The sequence below is a fragment of the Microtus ochrogaster genome, linkage group LG10 (assembly GCF_000317375.1).
Source record: "Microtus ochrogaster isolate Prairie Vole_2 linkage group LG10, MicOch1.0, whole genome shotgun sequence".
Taxonomy (NCBI): Eukaryota; Metazoa; Chordata; class Mammalia; order Rodentia; family Cricetidae; genus Microtus; species Microtus ochrogaster.
The window spans coordinates 8525500-8537292 of NC_022035.1; the positions used below are offsets into that span (position 1 = coordinate 8525500).

General features: G+C 40.4%; 1 pseudogene; it reads right to left on the reverse strand.

The window, feature by feature from the left end:
* Nucleotides 1–2466: 2466 nt before the first annotated feature.
* Nucleotides 2467–3086, reverse strand: LOC101984036 (annotated as a pseudogene).
* Between the last annotated feature and the right edge of the window lie 8707 nt (nt 3087–11793).

An 11793-nucleotide genomic window follows, 5' to 3' on the forward strand; every position in this document is an offset into this window, starting at 1 on the left:
CAAAGCCAGAACATGCAGTAGGATCAAAACCCAGTGCCATTGTCCTTGGCTTCTCAGCAGCCCTCATTGTCCACCAGACAAGTGAGAAGGGGAGGATGGGGAGAGCTTGGGGGAATGGGATGGTTGGGATAATGGAAAGATGGATATGGGAGCAGGGAAGTATATATCTTAATTAAGGGAGCCATTTTAGGGTTGGCAAGAGCCTTGACTCTAGAGGGGTTCCCAGGGGTCCAGAGAGATGTCCCCAACTAGGTCCTTGGGCAGCTGAGGAGAGAGAGCCTGAAATGGCCTGATCCTATAGCCATACTAATGAATATCTTGCATATCACCATAGAACCTTCATCTGGCGATGGATGGAGATAGAAACACAGACCCACACTGGAGCAATGGACTGAGCTCCCAAGGTCCAAATGAGGAACAGAAGGAGGGAGAACATGAGCGAGGAAGTCAAGACCGCGGGATCGATACTTTTAAAGAGAAACCTGTCACTCTGCCCTGGGTCAATTAGAATCGGGACCTGCCAACAAAATCCCCCACCCATCTAAGTTTGCATCTTGCAAATGCATTTGAAACTAGGCATCCTATGCTGACAATGTTGTTGAAGTGGTTCCCTGCTCAAAAGACACCGCCTAGGGAAGTGCTTCTACAGGGTCAACTCTCCGATTTTGGAATGTCGAGATACAGATGGCAATACTGCACACTTATCAGTAGGTGGCAGCAAGCTACTAAATTTAGGGGAACTGCTTAACACTGATAAAACTGACCAAAAAGGTTAAAATGACAGACTGAAGGGTGTTGCTCTTTGAGGGTCCCCACCACACGCTCCTCCTTCCAGCTCATCTTCAAAGGCCTCTGTGTTGCTACATTTTTTTTTTTTTTTTTTTTTTTTTTGCTGGTCACTTCAAAACAACTGAATTGGGTGAATACTGTTTGGAGGATCATCTTTTTCTTTTAGTAGATGACGTTGTCTCTCTAGCTGTTCCTCAGATAGCTACTACTCACTCACTCCACATAACTTTCCTTGAAGTACTTACCAGCTAATGTCTAACAAATATTAGCTACTTTTCTAGAAAGTGTTTTAGGCAGAAAGGTTAAAACGAACAAACCAAAAAAAAAAAAAAATTGTATTCAGCTGCTCAAGCCAATGGTTTTTCTTAACATTCTCACATAGGAGCAAAATAATATGTCTGCATCCTTCACAGTAAACAGGGTTGAGGTTCCCGCCCAGCATTTTGGTTCCCCCGCATCTCTCAGTTCCTCTCACTCTCCCCTCAGTCCTGTGCACCTTTTTTCTCTCGTCAGAATTCCATTTGGAAAACAAGTTCTCTTCCTACTGCAAACTCCATGGTTCCACAGTGAACTCAGGTGCAATGGAGGATAATCTAATTCTTTAGGACTGAGATGAGTCAGGCACTTCTACAACACTTGTCTTTTCTGTTTGGAAATATGAAGAGTCTTCCAGTGTACAGAACACTGAGGCATAACCCACGCTGCAGAGGGAATGTGGGCAGCTCTCCAGGGTGCCTAGCCGCTTTAGAAAACTACAAGAAGGGCCCCTACCGTATTGTCATAACGCCTACTCTATTGGTGACAATATCCCGGAGAGAAGCAAACTGGCAGGAAGAAGACTATTTTCTGAATGTCAGCACTGAATTCAGAAAAGAGGTCATATAAATAAACACTGAAAATAAAAAAAAGCCAGGGGTAGAGAGACCCAGGAAAACCACCGAGCAGACCTGGCTCTACGCGTCTCACCATGCCCACCTTTCAAGAACATCTCTGTTCATAAGCCCTGTGACAGAGCAGCGCAGGGGACCGAGAGTCACATGTTTTCCAAGAGTTGTACAGGTTATTGAAAAACTCCTGGGCAGTCAACGCCCCAAAGACACAACAAGGAGAAGGTAGATGTAAACCACCAGACCACTCACTGTCCTATCAATCAGAGACAGAACCTGGAGTTAAAAGCAGAACACAGGGAATCCTGATGAAAAGGAGGGAGGCTCAAAGACCAAATGGAGAGAAGGTTGGGTGCCAGGAAGTAGGAAGTAAAGGACACAAAAGGGAAACAGGAACATGACGGAGGCTCGATGAAAGGAAAGCAGCATGGATATGGTCTCTATCCAGTGGGAGCTTGGCTGGCTGGTTCTTGATATGAATCCCTATCTCATTTCCTCAGACAGGATGGGTGCATGGCATTCAGCAGCAAAACGGGGAGGGGGAGAGACGATATTTACAAAGAGACCTGGTGGGTGCATACTGAACAGAAATAGACCAAGGGTACCATTCTACCACGCCCTGTTTATACACCAAAGGCAAGTCTATGTGGACAGGAGAAACTTCGGGTTGACATGCAAGAGCAGTAGTATTCTGGGAAAAGGATATGGCAGGATAGGGGTGGGGCAGACAGACAGAAGGTAGTTCCAGTTCTTAAATACTAGAAAGCAAGAATAATTTAGTCCATGTCTTTTAGTGAAGAAACAGGATGCTCATTTTCTGTTCTACATTAACCTTCTCCAAAACCTTAAATTCTGTAAAGATTATGGCACTATCCCCATCCTGATCAGCCTCCTGGATGGTCCTGTCTGCAATGCTGCCCAGCTGCTCATCTGAGACATTCACTCCAACCATCATTTATAGTACCTGTAACAGCTCATCACGGGAGATATTGTCATCTTTATCCAAATCATATAGTCCAAAAGCAAAGTGTAGTTTGTTGCTTCGGCTGTTGAGTGGTTCAGGTCCATCCGCATGTTTTCTGTTATCTTTTGTTATTGTCAGTGGGTCAGAAACATCTTTTTGTTATCATCAGTGGGTCGGAAATGAGCCAAAGTTCTCATGAATCCTCGGAAGCTTATCTGGTTCTCTCCCTCTGAAAAGAAGGCATTGATGATCCGGTCCCCCAGTGGGTTAATGGCAAGTTCTGCAATCTTCTGGAAATCTTCCCAGCTGAGTGTCTCATTCTCCCCTTTGTCCAGGCTGGTGAACAGGCTGTACAGGAACGTGATCTGACTGTGGGAAAAGCCAGTCCCTTTCTTGATCTCCTTGAGCTCCTCATATGGTAGTAATGCGGAGGCCCAAGACCCCATCACCGTGGCGGGTGCTCCTCAGGAGCAGCAGTCTAGAAACTACTGCAGCAAGAAGGAAGGAGAGAGGGGAGGGCCATGGGTCAAGAAGGGAGAGGGCACTCAAAAGGTCAGATTTTAAATAACTCATTAAAGCACTTTTAGAATTTTTTCCTACAGTTTTTGAGCATGTACATTTTGAGGATCCTCTCTGATAACAATACTGTCGATGTGGCATTTTTATAAATTGAATAGTAAGATAATTCAGACTTCCAGCATAATTGATAGAAATGCTTATTATTAACAATAATTTAGGAACATCTCTGTGGCCTCACAGATCATCATTAGTTCTGTGAAAAAAAACAACACTGGAAAGGTATGTCTTTAGAAACTGATGGATTAGGACTTCAGTATTGTGGAGAGATTGGAATATTACAGATCCAGAATTCATTCCTTTTTCTTGGGCTAGCTGAGAACCTCCTCCATCCTCTATGGCTATTCCTTTCACGTCTCTTCAGTCAGAGGCAACTCCTTCATTCTCAGCTGCTCAGACCCAAAATAATTACACAGAAACTATATTATTTAAAACACTGTTTGGCCAATAGCTTACGTGTATTTCTAGCTAGCTCTTATATATTACATTTACCCATTTCCTTGCGGCCTACTGGCAAAATTCCAGTGTCTGCCTCCTCTGGCAGCTACATGGCATCTCACTAACACCATCTTCTTTCTCCCAGCACTCAGTTTAGTTTTCCTGCCTAGCTATTCTGCCCTATCACAGGCCAAAGTAGCTTCTTTAGTCATTAACCTATAAAAGCAACAGATATACAGAAGGACTTCCCATATCACAACTCTATGTCAGAATGGATGTCCTGTGACTAACAGGAAAAGAAATGGAAATCTATGAACTTAGCAGACCACTAGCTCCAACCAAGACAGAAGCTACGAGCATCTTCAGAGAGCATCTAAGTTCTTTAAAAAAGCCTCTTCCATCTTCCTGCACCACATCTCACCACCTCTTTAATATCCTCACCAATGGATGATAGATTTACCTTGATCTATGACTTTCTTTGGGGTCATAGACAGTGGAGACAGTGGGGCTGATCTATTGGGAGCTCACCAAGGCCAGCTGGACTATGACTGAAAAAGCATGGGATAAAACCGGACTGTCTGAACATGGCGAACAATGAGGGCTGATGAGAAGCCAAGGACAATGGCATGGGGTTTTGATCCTACTTCATGTTCTGGCTTTGTGGGAGCCTAGCCAGTTTGGATGTTCACCTTCCTAGACATGGATGGAGCGGGGGAGGACCTTGGACTTTCCACAGGGCAGGGAACCCTGACTGCTCTTTGGACTGGAGAGGGAGGAGGAAAGGAGTGGGGGGAGGGGAACAAGGGAAGGAGGAGGGGGAGGGAAATGGGAGGCTGGGAGGAGGGCGAAACTTCTTTTTTTTTCCTTTTCTCAATAAAAAAAAAGAAAAAAAACTTCATGAAATGGCTTCCACATTGGAATATGAAATTTGGAACAACTTAAATCCATGAGTCCCAGGTCCCAGTCACCCAGAACAGCCTCAGAATCAACTCTCTTATCCCCATGAAGGTGAGAACTGTTTGGGTCAGGGTTCTATTGTGTTATCTTTAGGGCTATTGCTCCCTTAGGTGTCAGTAATATGACTTGGGCATGAGGGAGAAAGAATTGGATGGACTCCTTGATAGGCAGATAGACAAGGAGGCTCACCAGATTTTAAAAAAAAAAAGCAAACAAAACAAAGCAACAACAACAATGATGAACTTCCTGGATGGTTGCTTGGCCTCTTCTTCACCATCCTGACCTGAAACAAAATACTGGCAGCTTAAAACAAAGGCCTTGTGGGCTTTTTCTTCTGCTGAATATGCTCCCTGCTTGCGGACCAGTCTAACAAGTTCAAGGCCAGACCAAGATGTCTTTATTCCACACTTTTGGACCTATCAACTTCTCTGTCTCTGTTCTAACTGACCACTTCTAGAAGGGGAGGAAGCCTCAAAGACCTCAACCCTCACCACTTTGGAGAAGAGGCTGGGCCTCAGTTTCCTCAGGCCCTGTCTACTTTGCAGATCTCTCTGTGTGCAGGGTACATGTGTACAATCCCACATCCTTAAAAGCCTTTCTTTATCGGCTGAGTCTGTCTTCTTTTGTTTGCTGCTATCTTCCCTGTTGCTGTCTGTTGATTTTGTCCTTCTTTCCTGTCTTTCAATTACTTAAATGACAGAGGAAGTAAACCTGATGAAGACATCTAGAGGGTGACAGACAGTCCCCAGAGACCAGCCTTTCCGTATGCCTATTGGTGATCAGTTTTTCCCCCATTACACCTGGACTTTGCAGTCTGATGCTGCAGGACACATTTATAGAGTGGGTAACCCCCAGGCTCAGGTGCTGACATTCTCACCACATGAAATCCACCTACCGGAAATGAAAGGTGGCAGAAAACCCTTCCTCCACAAAGACCTCGGAATAACAGAAGTAGCCACTGTTAGCATACAGGAACACCTGTCCCTGCCCCTTTGGGACCTGGCAGAGTGTGTCACCCCTGTGTGCATAGCAGGCAGTAGTACCCCTGCCTGCTGTGTCCACCCTGTCCCTTCCTCTTCTTCCTCTCTCTCTATCTCTCTCCCATCTGAGTGTTTCCATCTATCTATCTATCTATCTATCTATCTATCTATCTATCTATCTATCTATCTATCTTCCACTCTCTCCCTGCCTGTCTCTGTGTCTTTGTCTCCGCCCTCCACAGTCTTCCCACAAGACTGCTCTATACCCCCTTCTCTCTCCCTTTGTCCATCCCAACCACCACCAATAAAAACTGTCATGTGAGCGTGGTCTGCGTGGCATGCCTGTCTCTCACCACAGTGGGTCTCCTTGAACCCAACCCATCTGACAAGGTCCATCTCGCGCTTACATACCCCATGAAGGACGCTGAACTGCGTGAATATGTCGGACCTGATGGTATCTCAAATTTCCCTTTCATCTATTCTAGAAAACACCTATGGTAACTATAGAACCCGCAACAACTTTCTCACAGTAAAGTACAAGAAAAGCAAAGTGAACACCCTTAGGGGTAAGAAAAGGCATCCAACACTGAGCAAACTCAATCTTTTGGTAGATGCATCTTTCCCTGGAAAATTGTGGCTTTTTGCTAAATGTTATATCTCCCTCTCCAAAGTCACCAACTCTTCCTGGACTTGGCTAAGGTCCTGTCACTTGGTGTTTTCACATAACTTGAGGGGTTTATTTTTCTCTGGACCAGAGACTACTTCAATATTCTATCAGTCTATCACTTTATGTTACATTTCTGTCATAAAGGCAGAGTAGCAATGAGTAACTGACCTATATAAATGTTTCTTCCTGCTTATATGGTATGTTTAAAGCTTCAATGTGCATTTCTACAAAGAACTATGGCTATTGACTAGGTTTGCTGTTACCAATAAAAATCCAAAAAATACATGTAAATATGGATTAGTAAAAAGACTCATCATCTCGTTTATTTACATAGAGAAAACCTACATTTACCTACTGACTATGAGTCAATATGTAAGTAGGCATGGCAGGAACTGCAACCCACCCCCATGTAAATATGTATCATTGTGCATACACAAACTACCTCTACAACAAAATGAAGATTAACTGCGTGAACCTGAAAGCCACAGTACACTACTTCACCTCTGTAGAAATATCATTTAATTTATGTTGATATTTAAGATTTAGTGATTATTTCTATTGCCCCACTGATTTAGATTATATGATGACCCAGTTATTTAAGATTTAGTGATTATTTTTATTGCCCCACTGATTTAGATTATATGATTACCCAGTTACTAATAATAACAGTGAAAATAACATCCTTATAATAATTAGGAAAGAACAAGAAAATAATTAATTTAAATGTATATCTTAATGATGTACGCAACTATAAAGATGCTTTAAATGTTTAAAAAGGATATTTATTTGTCCACTGACATTCAAAATATATTATAAAACTTTTCATAAAAATTTCAAACGTAGAAAATAATGAAATATAGAATATTTATTAATAAATTTACAACAAGTGTTCTGATTTTCATTTCATAGAAAATAATGATAGTTAAACTGAATCAGCAATTATATTTTCTGGGTCTGCCTTACAGAAAATTTAATATAGTAGCTGGAGAGATGGCTCAGTAGGGTTTGGAGCACTTGCTTCTCTGGAAGAAAACTCAAGCTCTCAAGCTTGGGTCATCGTACCCACATCAGGCGACTCACACCCTACCATAACATCAGTCCCAAGGCATCCACCTCTCTAGCTGCTGCAAGCATTCAACTGCATGTGATACACATAAAGTCACACAGTCACACATACATACATATAAATTTAAAATTAATTCAAAAATTTTAAGTAACATAAAATTATGCATGCAAAATTAAATACAATGTGAGCATTAGAATAACAAAATGAGTTCTATTACTTGAAAGAGAAAACATAGGTATCGTAAAACAGATCAACTACGTATTAAATCAGCAAAAAAGTTTGAATTTCACTTAAGCTGTAACGGAGGAAATGATAGGCTGCCTGTCTCAATACTTTCTGAAAAAAGAGCATAGACTAATGTTCTGAACCTACATGATCTGACACCAAGATGTATTTCTACTTACTCTATTACAGTAGATCTCCGATTAGGGATATACATTTAGAATTTTATATTTGTCCTTGTTAGGTGTTTTGTCAACTACAAACCAGGGTAATCTGGAAAGAGGGAACTTCAGTTGAAAAGGTTTTTCTATTAGACTGGCCCATAGGCTACTCTGTAGGCATTTCCTTGATTAACTGGTAGGAGATGTCTAGGCCACTGTAAGCAGTGTTACCCAGGAACAGGTGTTCTGGGTTGTATAAGAAATAGATTGAGGAAACTATGGGAACCAGTAAGAGAGCAGCATTCCTCCATAGCCTCTGTCTCCATTCCTCCCTCCAGATTCCTGACTTGAGTGTTGTCCTGACTTCCCTCAATGATGGACTATTAGATGGGCATGTAAGACGAAGTAAACCCTGTTCTTCCCAAGTTGGTTTTGGTCAGTGTTTTATCACAGCAACAGAAAGCTAACCAAGATAAATGTTACTATATTTTCGGCTTTCAACCTGTTTACCTGAGTCTATGCATGGTGCTATAGGCTCTTTTGCTCCTGGAGAAAAGCTACATTCTTTTTCAGGTTGGTGCTGTAATAGGATGCATGTGGTGTCTTCATTAGTTTAACATTCTAAATAGCAAGCACTGTATCATAAAATCCTCTTGATTCCTCCTAGATGAGACACAGATCCTGCAAGATACACCAGCCACTTCAAAACTTTGGCTGAATATCAGTCTCTCTTATGAAAAAATCTGAAATGTAGATGTTTCTTGTTTGTTCATATACATTTGTTTTACCCCAGGAAAGGGAACTTTTCATGTTCTACTATTATTTACCTACATCATCTGGAATAACTGGAATAACTCGTGTGCCCTTTGGAGTTCTCTATAGAGCTGTACCATAAAGGGGACAAACTGTGACAGAATGTAAATCCTTTCTCTTAGGGGCACTCTGTGACGCTCATATATAGCACTTACACTTTCGTATGAATTTGCTTGTGCCTTATTCTTCACAGATATGTTAAATGCATAACATTTGTTAAATTATGCCTGGGTTTTACTTCTCTTCATTATGTTACTCCCATAGCACTGATGAACAGCTGCATCCACTAATAACCCAAGGCCAAGATCCTGGTTTGAACACTTTATAGACTTAGCCTCCTAGGAAATGTAGGTTAATTTCATCCTGTTTCTCTACAAAGGGGGCAATCAATTACGGCGAATGTACTGTGATTCTCAATCGATTTTATGTGGGCTTTTCTTAAGGAAGTATTTCATTAAGAATGTACTGTGTCATTTTAGCCAACAGCATAGAAATCTGCTGGGGAAAAACACATTCATAACTATTTTCCTGGTTCTCCCAAAAGATGTTTTCTTACAAGGAAATAGTCGTCAGCCATAAACCACCACCTACTTTCCAGTCCTTCCTTATCCCATCATCAAGTCCTTGCCTCTTACTGATTCTCTAGTACAGGTCAGCTGCACAGTTTTCTACAAACAGTGAAGGGTTAGCTCCTGCATAGAAAAGTGGATTATATTTGCAGAAAACCATAACCACTTGACCATTGTGGTAGGTAAAGTAATGGTCTATTATCAAACACAAATATCCAACATATTACTGATTTGATGACTAATTTTCCATGGAACAATTGATATGAGCAGTATAACACATACATGAATAAAGATTTAGGTGGAACTCTGAGAGACCACTGTGCTTGGGTTCTCTGTCACACCACCAGTACTTTTTGCTATCCCACAAACTCAGCGAGGAAACTAATGTCATCTCTCAGCTCAAAATCTATAAAGACAACCTACTAGAATTTTTCAATAAAGTCATAATTAAACACTTCATTGAACACAAAAGATATATATATTGGAGAAACTTCATTTAGGACACAGTAAGTGAAATGCTGACAAGATGTGGGTAGTGTATCTCCTTTAAGCCTGGTTACACCTCCTTTCATTTCCCAGAACTACAAGATATGACCCAAAATTCTGATAAAATTTAACTTCAAGTCTTACAGAATAAAAAAGGAACAAATAACTACAGCAACAAAAAAAATCAGTTTGAGTACTTTTACAGAATTAAACTTCTTGAATAGATTGAGTTTTATCAGAAAGGCCAATTCTTGCAAAACTTTAATAGTGGACCCAGGTTAGGTGGTGAATTATCAACAAAGGTCTTTTCAACATTAAGAATGGCCACATGCTGGGCGGTGATGGCGCACGCCTTTAATCCCAGCACTCGGGAGACAGAGACAGACGGATCTCTGTGAGTTCGAGACCAGCCTGGTCTACAGAGCTAGTTCCAGGACAGGCTCCAAAGCCACAGAGAAACCCTGTCTCGAAAAAGCGAAAAAAAACACAACCCCAGTCTTCTTCCATTGTCTGTAAAGCACCTAGCCTAATTAATGCTTTGTTGAAATAAACACAAACACATGCGTAATCATAATAAGTAAGAACTAGTCCAGCATATTCTGCTCCTGGGAATTGCTTAAAAATAATATTAATAATAAAAATACATCTTAAATTTCAAGTTTTGCTATAGTTGTTTCTTACATGTATCTATGGATATATTTGCCTATCTGTCTCTTTGCCTATCATCTATCTGTCTTTTTACCTATGTGTACGTGCCTATGTGCTTGAGTGGAAATCAGTGAGCAACTTTTCCAATTCAGTGCTCTCTTTCCCCCATGTGACTTCTGGGAGTTGAACCCAGGTCATCAGACTTTACGACAAGCATCTTTACTCACTGAGCCATGCTGCCATCACCCCACTCTAATTTCTCAATTAATTTATGTTCATTGCCTTAAAATCAAAATACTCTGTTCAAACAATTCCACTAATTAGGGGTATACCAATTCTCAAGAACCTTGTGGATAGCTAGAAGAGTTTATATTTATTGAAACCAGAAAAGTAAATCTAGCTATAAATATCCAGTGTCCTCATAAATGCAATCTGTCATATTAAATATGCTATACATTTCTTAATTTGAATAGCACTTCTCCCCATTTCATCACTGCCTTTTTCTAAACTCATGAAGTTTAGAAAGTGAGTTGTTCTTGGTAAGACTGTCTCAGTCACAATGAACCTTCTCTCTGCATGAGAGAGTGCGTTACTGAAACTCCGTTTCCAAGATAGGTTGGACTGGGTAAATGCAAACCAGTAGACATATGACAGGAAAATCACAAATGCAAATACTAATTGGAGTTTAATGTCAATTATACATTTAGAACAGCTCTTGCAAAAGTCAATCATTCTCTTCAATTAAATTGTGTACTTAAAGAGGCAAATGTTAGAGCCAGAATCCAGGATTTCACAATGAAATAAGTTCTGGAAATTCAAATCTCCAAGCAGAATCACTAGTCCCAGTCCATGAACGCAGCCACACCAAGGTCAATGTGACAAAGGCAGGGTATGTTGAAACTCACTCAGCCAAGATATTTTAAAGCACTTCAATGCTTAATGGAGATAAATACTAGCTGATTGATTGTGTATTTACCTAAGAAGTGGCATTTAAAGAAGCTTCATAAAAATCATATTCATTCTTATGTAGGTGTAAAAATGTAAGCTCACAAAGATCATCAGAAAAATTCATATTTATTTCAATGATGATTTTTTTCAACAAGAATGTCTGTGTATTTTTGAATGCTAATGTTTCAGGAATAATTTAAAGAAGACTCTAGAACCAGACAAGTAGTGAACAAGGAAGAAAATACATAGATTGCTGGATACTCAAACACTGGTTACTGTGGGAAAGACATTTGACATATAAAAAAGATCTCCATTGCTGCACTAAAATATAAAATAAATAAAAGTATGTTATTATGCATTTTCACTATAGCTGTATGATCAAATAGTATAGTTAAGTCACATTGACTAAGTCATGATTTAATATAAAATACCCTAGAGTTGGTATATATTCCAAGATTTCAGTCTGACATTACATAATTAATAACTTATCATGTGTCTATAATCTGGATGATTATTTATATACAAACTGCTGCCCCTCATTGGTTCAATTATTTCTTCATGGGATGTGTTTATACGGTATATTAATATATTATATAATATATGCAATACATAACAATAGATT